At 40.4% G+C, this 19,898-nt stretch overlaps 1 protein-coding gene across 10 annotated transcripts in view; it reads left to right on the forward strand.

Annotated features, from left to right (window-relative positions):
• RFX8 (regulatory factor X8) overlaps positions 1-19,898 on the forward strand; it is a 258,871-nt gene that overhangs the window by 59,528 nt on the left and 179,445 nt on the right. The gene's annotated exons all lie outside the window — the stretch shown is intronic.

Raw genomic sequence — 19,898 nt, forward strand, 5'->3', positions numbered from 1 at the left:
TGATAAAACGTGTTAATTATTTTAAAAACAGAAAAGGATCTTTTGGTGTCCTCTAGGAGTAGCTTATTGGCAGCAGCTTTGAGTGAAGAACAGATCAGAAGAAGTCGCTAAAACCCTTTCACCCTGCTAACCACCTCTAACAATATCACATTAGGTCTCTGAAATGAAGTTCCATTATTCCTGGATAGTGTTGTAGTACTTTTTAGGTGACTGGATGAAAAGTTAAACCCTTGATTTTGTGGTTTTAAAATAAAGTTTTGCTGAAATATAACATTCATTCAAGACATGCAGGATGAGTCACTGCAATTGTTGCTAGCAAGGAACTTGTCATTTTAGATCTAGTATTGATGGTATTTTATTTAATTGATATATTCTAATGTGCCTGCACATTTTTTCTCAACACAGCTCAGAGTCCTAATAAGGAGACATTTTCTCTTCAGAACCCATCCTCTAGGGCTGCAGAGACACAGTTCACATTTACAGGAAGACAGTTTCAAATGGCTCTCGCAAGAGCCAAATTCGGTTTGCCTTTTGTTGTTTCCATGTTTCCAAGCTCCTGGGCCTGAGTTAAGACCTACCTTTAAAAAAAACTACATCTCTTCCTTTGGTGCAACATTAACTCCTTGAAACATACTCCTCTCAAAGCTGTAACAGGCTTACCTTAAAAAGCCCATGTCCTTGGCCTTTCTCCAGCTCTCTTGTCAATTACAGGCTGTCTTTCAGAAACAACTATTTGGAAGGGTGGGTTCTAAAGTCTTAATCATTAACTCCAGAGCTTCTTGATGAAGAAAGAAACAAAGACTACAGGCTTAGATCACCACGAACCTCAGTGAAACTTCTGGAACCATGACCAACCTGGAAATCTGAGTATCAGCATCAGACCCAGAAGAGAAGAGAAACGGGAAGCAAGGACAAAACAAACAACTGGACTTCACAGAGCAGCAGCGTAGGCATGATTGGTTACATCCAGAGATGTGGCTCAGCTCCTTTCAATCCTTTCTAGCAAACAATGCGTACTTGGGCCCAAACTCCAAGAGGCCTCCATGTTGTCTACATTTATTTCAAGATTTGCCTTCTCTTAGAAAGAACAGTATAAATTCCTAGGTAACTCTCAGTGCCTCACCAGTGATTTTTCCACCAGTCTGAGAGAAAATGGCAGTGTCTGGAAAAATAGTATATGGAAAAGGGCCTCTGACAGGAACAGTAAAACCCTTCATTTAAAAAAAAATTATTTATTTTTTAATTTACATCCAAGTTAGTATATAGTGCAACAAGCTTAATGCCCCTTACCCATTTAGCCCATCCCCCCCCACAACCCCTCCAGCAACCCTGTCTGTTCTCTATATTCAAGAGTCTCTTGTGTTTTGTCCCCCTCCCTGTTTTGATATTATTTTTGTTTCCCTTCCCATATGTTCATCTGTTTTGTATCTTAACGTCCTCATATGAGAGAAGTCATATGATATTTGTCTTTTCTGACTAATTTCGCTTAACATAATACCCTCTAGTTGCATCCATGTAGCTGTGAATGGCAAGATTTCATTCTTTTTGATTGCCGAGTAATACTCCATTGTATATATATGTCACATCTTCTTTATCCATTCCTCATTGATGGGTATTTGAACTCATTCCAGCATTGATAACGCTGCTATAAACATTAGGGTGCATGTGCCCCTTTGAAACAGCATCCCTGAAGCCCTTGGATAAATACCTAGTAGTGCAATTGCTGGGTTGTAGGGTAGTTCTATTTTTAATTTTTTGAGGAGCTCCAAACTGTTTTCCAGACTGCCTGCACCAGTTTGCATTCCCACCAGCAGTGCAAAAGACATCCTCTTTCTCCGCATCCTCACTAACATCTGTTTCCTGAGTTGTTAATGTTAGCCATTGTGACAGGTGTGAGGTGGTATCTCACTGTGGTTTTGATTTGTATTTCCCTGACGATGAGTGATGTTGACCTTTTTTTCATGTGTCAGTTGGCCATCTGGATGTCTTCTTTGGAGAAGTGTCTATTCATGTCTTTTGCCCATTTCTCCACTGGATTATTTGTTTTTTGGGTGTTGAGTTTGATAAGTTCTTTATATATTTTGGATACTAACTATCTGATATGTCGTTTGCAAATATCTTCTCCCATTCCATCAGTTGCCTTTTAGTTTTGCTGATTATTTCCTTCGCTGTGCAGAAGCTTTTTATTCTGATGAGGTCCCAATAGTTCATTTTTGCAGTTGTTTCCCTTGCCTCTGGAGACATGTTGAGTAAGAAGTTGCTGCGGCCAAGGTCAAAGAGGTTTTTGCCTGCTTTCTCCTCGAGGATTTTCCTGTCTTACATTGAGGTCTTTCATCCATTTTGAGTTTATTTTTGTGTATGGTGTAAGAAAGTGGTCCAGGTTCATTGTTCTGCATGTCACTGTCCAGTTTTCCCAGCACTTACTTGCTGAAGAGACTGCCTTTATTCCATTGGATATTCTTTCCTGCTTTCTCAAAGATTAGTTGGCCATATGTTTGTGGGTCCATTTCTGGGTTCTCTATTCTGTTCCATTGATCTATGTGTCTGTTCTTGTGCCAGTACCATACTGTCTTGATGATTACAGCTTTATAATACAACTTGAAGTATAATACAACTTGAGAATCTGATGCCTCCTGCTTTGGTTTTCTTTTTCAAGATTGCTTTGGCTATTTGGGGTCTTTACTGGTTCCATACAAATTTAAGATTGTTTGTTCTAGCTCTGTGAATAATGCTGGTGTTATTTTGATAGGGATTGCATTGAATATGTAGATTGCTTTGGGTAGTATTGACATCTTAACAGTATTTGTGCTTCCTGTCCAGGAGCATGAAATCTTTTTCCATTTTTTGGTGTCTTCTTCAATGTCTTTCATAAGCTTTCTACGGTTTTCACTGTATAGATTTTCCACCTCTTTGGTTAGATTTATTCCTAGGTATTTTCTGGATTTGGGTGCAATTATAAATGGGATCAATTCCTTGATTTCTTTTTCTGTTGCTTCATTATCGATGTATAGGAATGAAACCGATTTCTGTGCATTGATTTTATATCCTGCAACTTTGCTGAATTCATGGATCAGTTTCTAGCAGGTTTTTGCTGGAATCTTTTGGGTTTTCCATGTAGAGTATCATGTCATATGCAAAGAGTGAAAGTTTGATTTCCTGTAGGCCCATTTGGATGCCTTTTATTTCTTTGTGTTGTCTGTTTGCTGAGACTAAGACTTCCAATACTCCAATACTATGTTGAATAACAATGGCAAGAGTGGACATCCCTGTCTACTTCCTGACCTTAGGGGGAAAGCTCTTAGTTTTTCCCCATTGAGGATGATATTAACGTTGGGTCTTTCATATATGGCTTTTATGATCTTGTGGTATGATCCTTCTATCCCTACTTTCTTGAGGGTTTTTATCAAGAAAGGATGCTGTATTTTGTCAAATGCTTTCTCTGCATCTATTAAGAAGATCATGTGGCTTTGTCCTTTCTTTTATTGATGTAATGAATCACATTGATTGTTTTGTGAATATTGAACCAGCCCTACATCACAGTTATAAACCCCACTTGGTCATGGTGAATAATTTTTTTAATGTATTGTTGGATCCAGTTGGCTAGTATCTTGTTGAGGATTTTTGCATCCATATTCATCAGGGAAATTGGTCTATAGTTCTCCTTTTCAGTGGGGTGTTTGTCTGGTTTTGGAATCAAGGTAATGCTGGGTTCATAGAAAGGGTTTGGAAGTTTTTCTTCCATTTCCATTTTTTTGGAACAGCTTCAAGAGAATGGGTGTTAACTTTTCCTTAAATGTTTGGTAGAATTCCCCTGGAAAGCCATCTGAGCCTGGACTCTTTTTGGGGGGGAGATTTTTGATTATGAATTTGATTTCTTTACTGGTTATGGGTCTGTTCAAATTTTCTATTTCTTCCTGTTTCAGTTTTGGTAGTTTATATGTTTCTAGGAATTTGTCCATTTCTTCCAGATTGCCCATTTTATTGGCATATAATTGCTCATAATATTCTCTTATTATTGTTTTTATTTCTGCTGTGTTGCTTGTGATCTCTCCTCTTTCATTCTTGATTTTATTTATTTGGGTCCTTTCCTTTTCTTTTTCTTTTTTTTTTTTTTTCTCCAACTGGCTAGTGGTTTATCAATTCTGTTAATTTTTTCAAAGAACGAGCTTCTGGTTCCATTGATCTGTTCTACTGTTTTGTTTTTTGTTTTGGGTTTTTTTTTTTTGTTTTTTTTTTGGTTTCGATAGCATTGATTTCAGCTCTAATTTTTATTACTTCCTGTTTTCTGCTGGTTTTGGGTTTTACTTTCTGTTCTTTTTCCAGCTCTTTAAAGTGCAAGTCTAGGTTATGTATCTGAGACCTTTCTTCTTTCTTTAGGAAGGCCTGGATTGCTATATACTTCCCTCTTATGACTGCCTTTGCTGTGTCCCAGAGGTTTTGGACTGTGGTGTTACCATTTTCATTGGCTTCCATGTTCTTTTTAATTTCCTCTTTAACTTCTTGGTGAGCCCATTCCTTCTTTAGTAGGATGTTCTTAATCTCCAAGTATTTGTTATCTTTCCAGATTTTTTCTTGTGGTTGATTTTGAGTTTCATGGTGTTGTGGTTTGAAAATATGCACAGTATGATCGTGATCTTTTGTACTTGTTGAGGGCTGATTTGTGTCCCAGTATGTGATCTATTCTGAAGAACGTTCCATGTGCACTGGAGAAGAATGTATATTCTGCTGCTTTAGGATGAAATGTTCTGAATGTATCTGTTAAGTCCATCTGGTCCAGTGTGTCATTCAAAGCCATTGTTTCCTTGTTGATTTTCTGTTTAGATGATCTGTCCACTGCAGTAAGTGGGGTGTTGAAGTCCCTTACTACTATGGTATTATTATCAATGAGTCTCTTTATGTTTGGGATTAGTTGATTTATATATTGGGTGTTGCCACATTTGGAGCATAAATGTTTACAATTATTAGGTCTTCTTGATGGATAGACCCCTTAATTATGACCTAATGCCCTTCTTCATCTCTTGTTACAGTCTTTATTTTAAAGTCTAGATTGTCTGATATAAGTATGGCTACTCTGGCTTTCTTTTATCAACCATTAGCATGATAGATGGTTCTCCATCCCCTCACTTTCAATCTGAAGGTGTCTTTAGATCTAAAGTGGGTCTCTTATAAAGAGTATATAGGTGGATCTTGTTTTCTCATCCTTTCTGTTACCCTATGTCTTTTGATTGGAGGATTTAGTCCATTGAAGTTCAGAGTGAGTACTGAAACATGAATTTATTGCCATTCTGTTTCTTGTAGAGTTGGAGTTTCTGGTGGTATTCTCGGGTCCTTTCTAGAGTTTGTTACTTTTGGTCTTTTTTCCCCTGTCTTTTCTCCCCTCAGAGAGTCCCCCTTAAAATTTCTTGCAGGGCTGGTCTAGTAGTCATGAACTCCTTTAATTTTTGTTTGTCAGGGAAACTTTTAATATTTCCTATTTTGAATGACAGTCTTGATGGATATAGAATTCTTGGCTGCATATTTTTCTGATGTAGCACATTGAATATATCCTGCCACTCCTTTCTGGACTGCCCAGTTTCTGTGGAAAGGTGTGCTGCAAACCTGATCTGTCTTCCCTTCCAGGTTAAGGACTGTTTTTCCCTTCCTGCTTTCATGATTCTTTCCTTCCCTGAGTATTTTGTAAATTTGACCATGATATGCCTTGTTGATGGTCGTTTTTTGTTGAATCTAATGGGAGTCCTCTGTGCTTCTTGGATTTTGATGTCTGTGTCTTTCCCTAGGTTAGGAAAGTTTTCTGCTATGATTTGCTCACATAACCCTTCTACCCCTTTTTCTCTCCCTTCATTCTGGGACCCCTATGATTCTGATGTTATTCCTTTTTAATGAGTCACTGATTTCTCTAATTCTTAAATTGTGCTCTTTTGCCTTAGTTTCCCTCTTCTGCTTCATTGTTCTCCATAAGTTTGTCCTCTATATCGCTGATTCTCTGCTCGGCCTCATCCATCCTTGCACCATGGCATCCATTCGAGATTGCAGCTCAATTATAGCATTTTTTATTTCATCCTGACTAGCTTTTTCTTCTTTTATCACCACAGAGAGGGATTCTAATCTATTTTCGTCCCCTATTAGTATTCTTATTATTGTGATTCTATATTCTGGTTCAAACATCTTGGTTGTCTGTGTTGATTAAGTCCCTGGCTGTCGTTTCTGCCTGCTCTTTCTTTTGGCATGAATTCCTTCGTTTTGTCATTTTGAAGGAAGAAAGGAATTGATAAAGTAAAAAATATATAATTAAAAAATTAAAAACAACACAAAAAAAATCAAAGGATGCTAGATCCTATGTGTTTTTTGGTCTGGTTGTTGAAAGGAGCTTGATAGATTAGAGAAAAAAGGGAAAAAGAAAAGAAAAGAAAAATAATAAAAGAAGAAAAAAGAAACTGTTTGAAATATTGAAAAAAAAATAATACCGTTAAATAGAATAAAATGAAATGATGGAAGTAAAATAGAATTTGAAAAATTCACAAAAGTAAAAAAATATAGCAGAAAAATAAAGAAAAATATTTTCAATAAAAATGGAAAATAAAAATAATTTTTTCTCTTTCTGTATTCAAGAATAAGAAAAGGAAAGAATAAGAAAAAAATTAAATAGGTGGACCAGCAAACAGACCGAAATATGATTGAAATTACATTGGTTTCCCCTAGAAGTCAAACTGTGAAGCACTTTATAGTCCTTAAACTAAGCAGGTGAAGAGACTTGTGGTGTTCCTCCTCAAGAGCCCAGTTGGCCCATTTGGGTGGGGCTTGGTGTAATGGCTGTGTTCTCCAGTAGGTGGAACTGCTTAGCTAACTGGCATGGATTGTTCTGGCTCATGTAGACGTTTATGCGCATGTGCGGGAGGCATGAAAATGGTGTCACCTAGCTACCCAGTCTGTAGTATCAAAACTCTGTGCTCTCCCCAACCAGCAATCCCACACCTCTCCTTTGTCTCACACTTCCATCCACTCCCCGCTTTTACACTGTCCGTGACCAAGCCATCAAGCTGCCAGGCGGCACCTCCCTCCTGAGTTCCATCTCAAATGGGGCTGTTTCCCAACCCCTCAGTTATGAGGGACTGTGGCTTTGACCTGTTCCAACCCTCTGTGGCAGAGTCTCACTGAGCACAGGCTGGGTGCCTCCCTGCCCCCAGAAACGTTCACAGGACAATGCTGCTGCTGATGCCCAGAGACTGAGGCTTGGTGCCAGCCCACCCCACAAAAAGTTCACGTGATCATGTAGCAGCAGCATTTCAGGGGTTATGGAAAATCACAACACACATCTGGCACCAGGCTTCCCCCTTAACATCCTTGTTCCAGCACCAGTGAATGCGGTTGTTCTCCAGTGTCCACTGGGACCTTTGCCTGTGGGGTGGCCTCACAGCCTCTACCAAATGGCCTCCCATATGGGGAACTGCCTCTCTCAGTATGACAGCCCAAGGACCCTTCAGACCTCGCTGTCTGCTGTTGGGGATTCGCCCTTCCCACCAGAGCTCTGCCAAGTATTGAGCTGCAACGTTTCAGACTCAGCACTCCCCCATTTATAGAGTTTTAATGGAACTTAAACCCTCTCCTCTCTTCTTTCTCCCTTTTTTGTTCAGTTCCTTGCATACTTTTTCTTTTGTCTCTAGCTGCTTTTGTGTCTAGGGGATGCTTTCCCATACTCTCCTCCACCCTGTCTCCATCCTCTCTCCATCCTGTCTCCATAAGCAAAAGCAGCTCCCTGCCCTCTGCCACTTCTCTTTCCCCCAGTTCACCTCTCTGTGCCACATACCTGCTGAGTTCTGTGGTTCAGGTTGTGCAGATTGTTGTGTTAATCCTCAAATATGTTTTCTCGGTGTGCAAGATGGTTTAGTGTTGATATGGCTGCATTTCAGGGATGAGAGACACAAAAAAACTTGTGTGCTGTTCCGCCATCTTGGCCCCCTCATGGTAAAACCCTTCATAATGATCTACAAATTTCTGGGTCTCAACATCACTGAGAACTCAGACTTGAGAAAATGTAGTTTCTGTATTTTCCTATGTTACTCTAATACGAATAAACTGCTGATCACTCTGAAAGTTGGGCTTATGGGAAATATTGGCTGTGTTGACACTGGGATAGTAGGTACGGGGTTCTGACAGTGCATATTTGGCACCTTTGACAGAAGGGACCTGTGCCATACTCGGGAGTCATTCCAATGGCGATTGCCACAGGCTGGCTCAGGAGCCATAGGTGAGGCCTGTCCACACACCAGGATCTGGACCTGAGTGAGACCGGGGCCTCTGTGACTGTTCCATGAGGGAGCAATTGGCTAAAGATGAGAGGCCCAGTTTGGAGTCCTGGTATATAGGCAGGAGTTCTTAATAGTTTGGGGAGACCAAGTATAATTATAGGCAAATGGGCATGGAATAAGAGGCTGGTTCCTCACTTTGGCTGCACATTAGAGTCAACTGGTATTTAGGTTAATAGTGTTGCATAATAAATCCACCCAAACTTAATCATATAAAACAGCTACCATTTTACTACATCCATGAAGTCTGTGGATCAGAATCTGGGTAGAGCTCAGCCGGTAGTTCTTTGGCTCCTGTGGCAGTTCTTTCAGGTGGTGGTTGTGCTGGTTTGGAGAACCCAAGATGGTTTCACCCCCTATGTATTGTCTTAGTGGGGATGACTCGGCCTTTTGGCCTGAGTGCCTACACGTGGCTTCCCTAGCACAGTAGTCTCAGGGTTGCTGAACTTCATCAGAGTCCTAACAAAGCTGAGAGAAATGCATGGCCTTTATGATATAGCCTTCGAAGTCACATAGTCTTACCTTTGCCACACTTTATTAATTGAAGCACACATGCCTACCCAGACAAAAGGAGAGGGAAATTAGACTCCATCTTTATTTTATTTTTTATTTTTGGATTTTATTAGGTCTTTTAATTCCAGAGTAGTTAACATTCAGTGTTATGTTAGCTTCAGATGTACAATGTAGTGATTCAACACTTTTATACATCACCCAGTGCTCATCACAAGTGCATTCCTTCATCTCCATCACCTGTTTCACCCATCCCTCCATCCATCTCCCCGCGGTAACCATCTATTTGTTCTCTATAGTTAAGAGTCTGTTTCTTGGTTTGTCTCTCTCTCTCTCTCTCTTCCTTTGTTCATTTGTTTTGTTTCTTAATTTCCACATGTGAATGTAATCAGATTGTATTTGTCTTTCTTTGACTGACTTATTTCCCTTAGCTTAATACTCTCTAGCTCCATCCATGTTTTTGCAATGGCAAGATTTCATTCTTTTTTATGGCTGAATAATATTTCATAGTGTGTGTGTGTGTGTGTGTGTGTGTGTGTGTGTGTGTGTCACACCTTTTTTTATCCATTCATCTATCAGTGGACACTTGGGTTGCTGCCATAGTTTGGCTATTGTAAATAATGCTGTTATAAACATAGAAGTGAATATATCCTCTCCAATTAGCATTTTTGTATTTGTTGGGTGCATAGCCAGTAACACAATTACTGGATTGTAGGATAGTTCTATTTAAAATTTTTGAGGAATTTTCATACTGTTTTCCACAGTGGTTGCACCAGTTTGCATTCCCACCAACAGTGAACAAGCATCCCTTTTTCTCCACATCCTCATCAACACCTGTTGTTTCTTGTGTTGTTGATTTTAGCCATTCTGACAGGTATGAGGTGATATCTCACTGTAGTTTCGATTTGCATTTCCCTGATGATGAGTGATGTTGAGCATCTTTTCATGTGTCTGTTGGCTGTCTGGATGTCTTCTTTGGATAAATGTCTATTCATGTCTTCTGCCCATTTTTAAATTGGATTATTGTGGGGGAATATTGAGTTACATAAGTTCTTTATATATTTTGGATACTAACCCTTTATCAGATATGTCATTTGCAAATATCTTCTATTCAGTAGGTTATCTTTTAGTTTTATTGATTGTTTCCTTCACTGTGCAGAGATTTTTATTTTGATATCATCTCAATAGCTTATTTTTGCTTTTTTTCCCCTTGCTGCAGGAGATATATCTAGAAAAATATTGCTGTGGCCGATGTCAGAGAATTACTGCTTGTGCTCTCTTCTAGGATTTTTATGGTTTCAGATCTCACAGTTAGGTCTTTATTCTATTTTGAATTTATTTTTGTGTATGGTATAAGGAAGTTGTCCAGTTTCATTCTTCTGTATGTAGCTGTCCAGTTTTCCTAATATCATTTGTTGAAGAGACTGTCTTTTTCCCATTGCATACTCTTGCCTCTTTTGTTGAAGATTAATTGACCACATATTAGTGGGTTTGTTTCTGGGCTTTGTATCCTGTTCTGTTGATCTATGTGTCTATTTTTGTGACAGTACCATACTTTTGTGATTACTGCAGCTTTGCAGTATAACTTGAAATCTGTAATTGTGATACCTCCAGCTTTGTTTTTCTTTTTCAAGATTGTTTTGGCTATCCGGGATCTTTTGTGGCTCCATACAAGTTTTAGAATTATTTGGTCTAGTTCTGTGGAAAATGTTGTTGGTATTTTGATAAGGATTGCATTAAATCTGTAGATTGCTTTGGTTAGTATGGACATTTTAATAACATTTGTTCTTCTAATCCATGAGTATAGAATATCTTTCCATTTGTTTGTATCATCTTCAATTTCTTTCATCAATATTTTATAGTTTTCAGAATACAGGTCTTTCACTTTCTTAGTTAAGTTTATTCCTAGGTACTTTATTATCTTTGGTGCAATTGTAAATGTGGTTGTTTTTTAATTTCTCTTTCTGTTGCTTCATTGTTAGTGTATAGAAGTGCAACAGATTTCTGTACACCAGTTTTGTATTTTATAACCTTACTGAATTCATTTATCAGATCTAGTAGCTTTTTGTGGAGTCTTTAGAGTTTTCTATATAGAGTATCATGTCATCTGCAAATAGTGAATGTTTTACTTCTTCCTTACCAATGTGGATTCCTTTTATTCATTTTTCTTGTCTTATTGCTGTGGCTAGGACTTCTACTCCTGTTGATTAAAAGTGGTGAGAGTGGAATCCTTGTCTTGTTCCTGATATTAGGGGGAAAGCTCTTAGTTTTTCACCATTGAGTATGTTATAGACTCTATCTTTAAAGGAGTGCATTGTGGGGTGCCTGGGTGGCTCAGTTGGTTAAGTGTCCAACTTCAGCTCAGGTCATGGTCTCATAGTTCGTGGGTTTGAGCCTCACATCAGGTTCTGTGCAGACAGCTCAGAGCCTGGAGCCTACTTTGGATTCTGTGTCTCCCTCTCTTTCTGCCCTCCCTCTCCTCTAAAATGAATGAACATTAAAAACATTTTAATAAGGGGCGCCTGGGTGGCTCAGTCGGTTGGGCGTCTGACTTCAGCTCAGGTCACGATCTCGCGGTCCGTGAGTTCGAGCCCTGCATCGGGCTCTGGGCTGATGGCTCAGAGCCTGGAGCCTGCTTCCGATTCTGTGTCTCCCTCTCTCTCTGCCCCTCCCCCATTCATGCTCTGTCTCTCTCTGTCTCAAAAATAAATAAAACGTTAAAAAAAAATTAAAAAAAAACATTTTAATAAAAAAAATAAAGGAATGCATTGTGGAGAATACATTGTGGAAGAGTGTGAGGGTTAGGTGGTACCACCAAGGCACCACCTTTAGAAATACAATCAGCTATAACTGGGAAGCTTATTAAATAATGTCGAGGTTCATTCTGTTTCATGTGGTCTAGGGTGATAGTTCCCTACCTGGCAGACACTAGATTACCTGGAAGCTTTTAAAAATACTTATGCCTAGGTCACACCTCCAAACAAGCAAATCAGAGTCTCTGGGAATGTGTGTTATCCATTTGTAGGCCAGCAAGCCAAGTTCCAAAACCATTAGAAAGTAAGGTCCAGGAAACTGGTATTATTCCTCTCTCTCTCTCTCTCTCTCTCTCTCTCTCTCTCTCTCGGTGTTTCCAATGTGCATCCAGGATTGAGAACAATTGGGATAGAGCTTATGAATCTAGTCCATGAGTAGCTATGCAGTAGGACTGGAGGTGGTTCTCTCTAAGCTTAGATGTTTTTATGCTGCTTGTATTTGCTCTATCTTCTTGTATTTTCTTAGTCTCTCTTACTAGTTAGTGTTGGAAGTGATATTTTTTAGTTGGGCTGTGTCAGTAATCCCGGGGCCACAGAGAGAAAGGATTATATTGGCACTGGGGCTAGAGGCATGATTGGGTTTGGGCACAGTGGACAATGAGAACAGAGTGAGGGGCAAAGGCCAGATCTAAGCCATCCTGGTCAGCTGCTTCTCTGTGTCTGAGAGACTTCTCCATGGACTCTCTAAAGAAAGGCTGGATAGGAGCTGGTTTAGTTTTGGAGACAGGTGGCTGTCTTGCTTACTTTTTTGCACTAGGGTAAACTAACAACATGTATGAATATGTATGGTAAATAACCTAGTAGAAACCTAAAGTATTGTGAGGTCTGAAGGCAGGCACAAGACTCATAATATCTGTCTGCAGTTTGAGGAACCAGCTGTAAATTTCCTATGCTGACTATTCCCAGAGAAGACCCTTTCAGAAACTTGCAGGGCATCTACTGCAGCTTTTAATATGAATTCTGGTGGTTCAATTACTTATGGTCACCAGTGATCTTTTTTTTTATGTTTATTTTTGAGAGAGAGAAAGAGAGAGAGAGAGAGAGAGAGAGAGAGAGAGAGAGAGTAGGGGAGGGACATAGGGAGGGAGACAGAATCTGAAGCAGTCTGCATGCTGTCAGCACAGAGCCTGACATGGGGCTTGAACCTACAAACTATGAGATCACGACTTGAGCCAAAGTTGGATGCTCAACTCACTGAGCCACCCAGGTACCCCTAGGGATCTTTTTTTAAGTTTATTTGTTTGTTTTGAGAGAGAGAGAGAGAGAGAGAGAGAGAGCACGTGCACACACATCAGGCGGGGGCAGACAGAAAGAGAGAGAATCCCAAGCAGATTCCATGCTGTCAAGGCAGAGCCTGATGCAGGGCTTGATCCCACTAACTACACCATGAGATCATGACCTCAGCTAAAATCAAGAGTTGGATGCTTAACTGACTGGTTAAGTAGGTGGCTTCCCCCTACACCACCAGGGATCCTTAAGGTAAATAGTATGGCTTTTGACTATGAATTCCTTTATAAGTTACTCCAGGAAATGTGTGTTTTTGACTGCTAAGTGAAATAAATATCCATCTTTGCTGCAAAACCCAAGATCTCACACATAGTAGGTGCTAAATAAATATTTGCTTCATAAGCAAATGGATAAATGAAATAGTAAATAATTCCACTCTTTTCCTGATAGCTTTTTAAAGATACAATGAATCAATTTTTTAAAGGGATAAAAAAGTTGAAACTTAAAAAAACTAAATTATTTGTTCTAAAAGCCCAGAGGAAAGATAGGAGCCACTAGAAGGGCCTGCCTACCTGGCTTAACTAACTGATGCATCCATCAAAGCAGTTGGAGGAACTAGAGTTGGAAAGGGTTCAAGGATAACGCTGGCTTTGTTGTTGTGTTTGTTTTTAATGCATGGCCATAGCGTTTGCTCTTGACATCTCAAGTGCGGGGATGTGAATCTGGGATTATCTCCCAGCCACTCTTGGCTTCTTGTGAGTAATACCCTCACATCTCATTAGATGCACCCGCTACCATCTGGACCCGATCGACCTTGATCCTGAGCAGGCAGGAGGGGGTAGGTGAGCAGAAGGAGGTATATGATGACACTAGAAAGAAGCTGGCTTGCCTGTCCCCCAAGAGCAAAGGGGTTAAGAGCTTTGGCTTAAGTTACAAGTGACCTGGATTTGGGTCCCAGCTCCACTATTTACTGTGTCATTCTTGACACGTTACTCAACCTCTCTGTACCCCAGTTTCCTCATTCATTAAATGGGGGTCACTAAAGTTTATTTCAAGGGTTACTCTGGGGACTAAATGGGGCGAAGGATGCAAGCACTTAGCCTGTACCTGGCACACAGTAAAGCCTCAGGAAATGTTAATTTAAAAAAAAAAATCCAGGGTGCCTGGACGGCTTAGTTGGTTAAGCATCTGACTTTGAATCAGGTAATAATTTCAGGGTCCATGAGTTTGAGCCCCGCAACAGGCTCTGTGCTGACATCTCAGAGCCTGTTTGGGATTCTGTGTCTCCCTCTCTCTCTGCCCCTCCCCACCCTCTCAAAAGTAAATAAACATTAAAAATTTTAATTAAAAAAACCCCAAAACCTCAGTGCTGCCCACTGTGCTCCCCTCTGGTCTATACTTTCTTTGATGCTTTAGGGTTTCCTAATGTGGAAACAAGTAGTTCGAGAGTCATTGGAGTTTGAGGTTGGAGGAAGTCTTCGGGATCAGTCTGTTCCCCAACACACCTGACTTAGAACCCCCTTTTCTGCATCCCTGGTGGGTGGCCATTTACCCCTACTAGAACTCATCTAGGAAAGGGGAGATAAACACTTTGTGAAGCACCCCTTTTTGTTGTCCTCACTTCTGGAAAGGTTTTTCCGTGCATTGAGCTGAAATCTATGTCTTTTATAACTTCTATGTATAATTTTAAGCTTCGTCCCCTTTCCATTCCGTTCTCTTTTCCACATGACAGTCCAAAATTTTTGACACATCTCTTTTCCCTTTGAGCATCTTTTATAAGCCAGCCTAATGTAATACTAGATTAATGTTTCATGTGTTTACTTTTTTTTTCTTCCTGGCACCTCTCCGAGGAACCAACTCTCCAAATTCTTAGTGGCTCAGATGAGGCCAAGCACCCCCACCTCAGTTCTGAGTCCCAGAGGTGGGCATATGGCCCAGAGTACTCTACCATCCTGACTACAGTGATTGGTTTAGAAATTATCAGATGACCCACGCTGGACCATTCAGGGGTCTCCACTAGAATTTTGCTGTAACTCTGGGAAAAGACAGATTTTCTTTTCTTTGGCGTTACTACCTCTATGGCTGGTAAATGTGTGGCCATCTTTGCCAACACATTAGGAGTTCTTGCCTAAGAATGGATCCAAACACAGGAAAGCAAAGTCTCCAGTTAGCATGAGGTAATACTTCCTGATGACTAAATTTGAACCCAGGATCAAACTGTACTTGAAACCATCATGTCTTGAATATCCCAGTTTTCTAGACCTAAATCTACACCCTCCCTTCTTCTGTTTTAAGCTAGTTTCAGTTGGTTTTCTGTCACCTGCAACCAAAAGTGACTTATCCAGACAGGAAGTTCTTGCTGTAGGACTCATAGAAATAATGTTGGTATTCTATCCTGGCTGCCCTTTCATGGATACCCAATACTTTGTCATTGTTGGCATATTAAAAAGACTATTCATGCTTCATATTCCTTGAACCTCAGAGGCAAAGGCACTTGCCAGAACCTCCTAAACCTTTCTTCCAAACTATCTAAGTGAGCTAATCTGGGTCAGGGTATATCTCAACCAAATGTGCAGCAGAATCAACAACCCAGAAATGCCCTGTTTGCTGACTAGGCCAGAGTAAGTAAAGCATATGTCAAAGGATAGTGTTGTCTTAGGCTTAGAGAGACAGGCACCAAAAGTTGTAGCAGAAAGCCCACTGTCTCAGGGAGGGGAGGACCAGGAGAACTATTTCTTCCCTCTAACCTTTGGCCCACAGGCTTCCTGCAGAACTGAAACTTTGAAGAAATTCTCAGAGGAGGGATCTGGTTTTCTTCTTCTTCATCTTTTTGTTTTAAGTAGGCTCCACACCCAACATGGGACTTGAACTCATGACCCTGAGATCAAGAGTCACATGCTTTACTGACTGAGCCAGCCAGGTGCCCCAAGACACCTGGTTTTCTAAATTTTTATTTTATATAGAGAAAAAATTTTAAAGCATGGAATGGAAAGTATAACAAAGTTTCTATATGAGTAAACACATAGTTCTCAAAAGAACTAACTCTCCAAATTCTTGGTGGCTTAGATGCGGCCAGCTGCCCTCCATATACTCACTATATTAGTTTTCTTGGGCCACCATAACAAAGAGCCACAGACTGGGTGACTTAAACAACAATTTATTTCTTCATCATTCTTGAGGCCAGAAGTCTAAGAGCAAGGTGTCAGCGGGGTTGGTTTCTTCTGAGGCTGGCCTCCTTGGCTTGCAGATGGCTGTTCCTCTGTCTGTGATGACTGTTTGCTAATCTCCTCTTCTAATAAGGACCCCAGTCATATTGGAATAAGACCTACCCCACTGACCTCATTTAACTTTAATTGTTTCTGTAAGAACCCTATCTCTAAATACAGTCACATTCTGAGGTACTAAGGGTTAAGACTTCACAATATGAATTTTGGAGGACACAGTTCAGCGCATAACACTCACCAACAGTAATCTCTGGATGCTCCAGCCATCAACTATGCAATGTTTAGGAAATTCAGAATCTTGATCATTCCTATGTTTTTTTTAAGCAATGAGATGAACAGGCTGTTTTTATCAATCATGCAGAAACTCACTGCTTCCTCAGAATAGATCCAAAGCAAAGGAACATAAAGACCTGGCTGCAAAAGCAGCCCCAAATGTATCTGCTGAGAGAAAGAGAGGGGCCAATTTTCCTGCAGCAGACTAGGCTCACCTTAGCTGAGAATCCAGTAGAAGGCTAGACCTCATCCTTTCCCAGGTCAGCACTCCTGCACCTCAGGGAACAGAGTGGACAAGGGACTCTGGCAAAAACAAGAGGTTCACCTAAATCACTCTTCCTTGTTAAAGAGTGCCAGGGAGCCAGTTGTAGGAGTTCAGTTTTAAGCACATTTGAAAAGCACTAAGGTCGAAGAATGAGGAAAGAAAAGGCATGGGTCCTGTCTTTGAATTTTGCAACAAGTTGCAGATTTGCAACAAGTTTGCAACAAGTTACAGACTCTCCAGATAAAAAAATACATTATTAAATAATATACAACACCAGTGATGTAACACAATAGATTACTTTTGCTTGAAAAATTACAATTGAGAATGGCATTGGAGTGAAGGACAATTTAAATCATGTTTTAAATGTGTCACAGGAGGTGCCATTTAAAACAATCTTATAATGGACCTTTATTTTTTAAATCAACTAATTGTCAACATTTTGTTGGTTAAAGACATTCTAATTTTCATGTTAAAACAACGTTGTCTAACAGAGCAGGAGGAAAAGAAATAACTAAACTGTGTTAGGTCTAAGCTGGCCCTTGTTTGTTTCTCTTCTTTTCCTTATTCAGGAAACACCCAGCATATTTTTGTTTTGTCCTTCCAATAGTGAGAGGTCATTTCCACCTTGGGACTTTGCCCTTTTGGTACCCTCTGCATCTTCATATCTTCTGGTGGCTTACCCATTTCATCATTTGGGTCTCAGCTCAAATGCCACACATCCTGAAAATGGCTTCCCCACACCGCACTCAAGTCCTAATTACTCCCTATGCCAGTGACTCTCCAAGTATGAATTCTCCAGCAATAGCAGCCTCACCTGGGAGCTTGTTAGAAATGCAAATTCCCAGTCCCCACTCCAGACCTACTGGATGAGGAACTCTGAGAGTGTGGCCCAGCAATGTGTGATTCAAAAAGCCACCCAGGTGAGCTCATGCACACTCAAATTTGAAAACCACTGCTCTGCCCAATTCCTTGAAGCATTTTCTCCACAGCTCCCATCTCAGAAATTATCTGGTTTATTTGTTCATTTCTTGCCTATGTACCCTTACTAGAATCGAAGAATCATAATGAATGTGGAAACCTCTTTTGCCTTCATCATTGCTATCTGCCCTTGAACAGTGTGTGGCTCAATAAATATTGGTTGGATAAATGAGTGAATGATTAGATGGAGAGACAATATGAGTGGAGACTCTAGAGTTGGAAAGTGTGGGCTGAACCCTTACTCTGCTATGTGCCAATTGTGTGGCTAAGTCATTTGTGCTTCCTAAAACTGTTTCCTCCTCTGTAAAATGGGGATAGAAATAGCACCTATCTGAAGGTTGCCCAAAGATAAAATGAGATATTCTATGCTAAATGCTTCATATGTGCATAATAAACACCTATCATCATCATCATCATCATCATCATCATCATCATCATCATCATCATTTTATTGGCTAGTACCCTCCTTCCTAAGGTAACCAGAACAAAGGAGCTCCAAGGGGATGAGAGGTTCAAGGAAAAATTTGAAGGGGGAGAGGGAGAAGCTGGACAGATGTGTCAAAGGAAGTTATTTATAGGCAATGGGAAAGGGTGGACCATGTTCTTGGGAGCTCCAGGACTGATGGGAACAAAGAAGCAGAATATTTGGTAAATGAAGCCTGATGAATATGGAGAGAGAGCTAGCTCTCAGAAGCCCATAGCTCTAAGGATCAGAAACTGGATCCTGAGCATGAGAGGGAGGCTCTGGAAAGTTCTGGCAGGTGCATGGCCCCAGAACTGCTTGCTGTCTCCTACATGAATGTGTCTTCTGAATAAACACAAGGCTCACTTATATCTTCCTCAGATTACTTGCCGTTTAGAGCAGCAAAGAGACCTCTCTCCCACCCCCTTAGTATTTTGCCTCACTCAAGAAGAGAGGTTTCTGCTCAGGGCTGACTTTATTTAAAGATGCCTTTAAAACTGTTGTTCTCCATGGCAACTAGAGAAGTAGATGAGTGAAGAGCTTCTCCAGAATCCCCAGGTTTCTCCACATCTTCAAATTTGTTTCAATTACTGAAGAAAAATGGCATGGTACAAACAACAACTCATTTTTCTCTCTAAATTCCAAGGCCTGATGCAATATGTTTTCAGCAAGTACTGTGGTAATGTGTCCTAATTTAATAAAACTCTGCAGAACGCAAAAATATGGACATCCAAAAAGAGTGACTGCTTATAGTATTGAAAATTTCTTTCTTTTTTTAAAAAGGATTTGGAGCAGTGCACTACACCTGTAAGAAGTTAGATTTCCCTGGCTTGTGCATTTAAAATGCATTTTACAAAAACTCAACTTAGAATTATTGGGAATATGTTGCCTCCTGCCACCCAGCAGGAGGTTCAATAGGAATGGTTTTAATCCCAGGCTTGCTTGGTGGAAGGGTTCTGCATGTCCCCATGGCAACAGAAGGCGGGGTGGAGTGGTAGTGGGGGTCCCTTTTGCTCTCTCTAGAGTTCCTCTCCAATCCCAGCTCTCTCTGGAGTTGGGGGTTTTTGGTGATGAGGTCAGTCAGAACCAGTATCCCTGAATCCTATGAGATTTGTTTTGGGGAGGACTCTACTAACATATAGAATAAACTCTTCCTTTGATCATCTTTGAAGTTTTTCTGGATGCTGCTTAACTCTGTGGATTAATAGTATGGTTTAACATAAAAGAATAGCCTGCTCCAGAGTGCCGGCAGCATATTGTCCCAGAGATCCACAAGCTAGACCTTGCTAATGGAAGGCCAGAGACAGACCAGATTCTGTCCTTTCTGTTCCAGCCAGCTGAATCTGTGACAGCCACCTTTACCTGCCTTCTATATTCCAGCCTCTAAACCTTTGCTCACATCACACCCCTGTGCTGGGAGCTCTTTCTGCCATGAGGCATTCTTGGCTTAGTGCTCAGGGCCTGTGACCTTTCGAGGACCCATGACAATATTTCAGACCTGGAAAAAAATAAATTGGCTCCTAAACATGAGGATTAAACACTGAAATTGAAATAAATATTTAATTAAGAGTCTGCAAAATGTAACATGATATCAATGAGTCAGCTACTACTCAACTCAAGCCCTATATGATTACATAAAAATGTTAACAGTTTGGATCACGAGAAAACATTTGTAAGTTATAAGGAAACTCCAAACTGGAATTATAAAAATTATACAGCAAAAATCTATATGTTCTGTGGGATGGGAATATGTTTTAATGTGTTTGCTATGAGGTGGGACAAAGTTGGACCCTGAAGTCCTAGACATGGGCCTGGCACTATTTCTTAGTAACTTTGCAATCT

This window comes from Panthera leo, chromosome A3 (assembly GCF_018350215.1).
Source record: "Panthera leo isolate Ple1 chromosome A3, P.leo_Ple1_pat1.1, whole genome shotgun sequence".
Taxonomy (NCBI): domain Eukaryota; kingdom Metazoa; phylum Chordata; class Mammalia; order Carnivora; family Felidae; genus Panthera; species Panthera leo.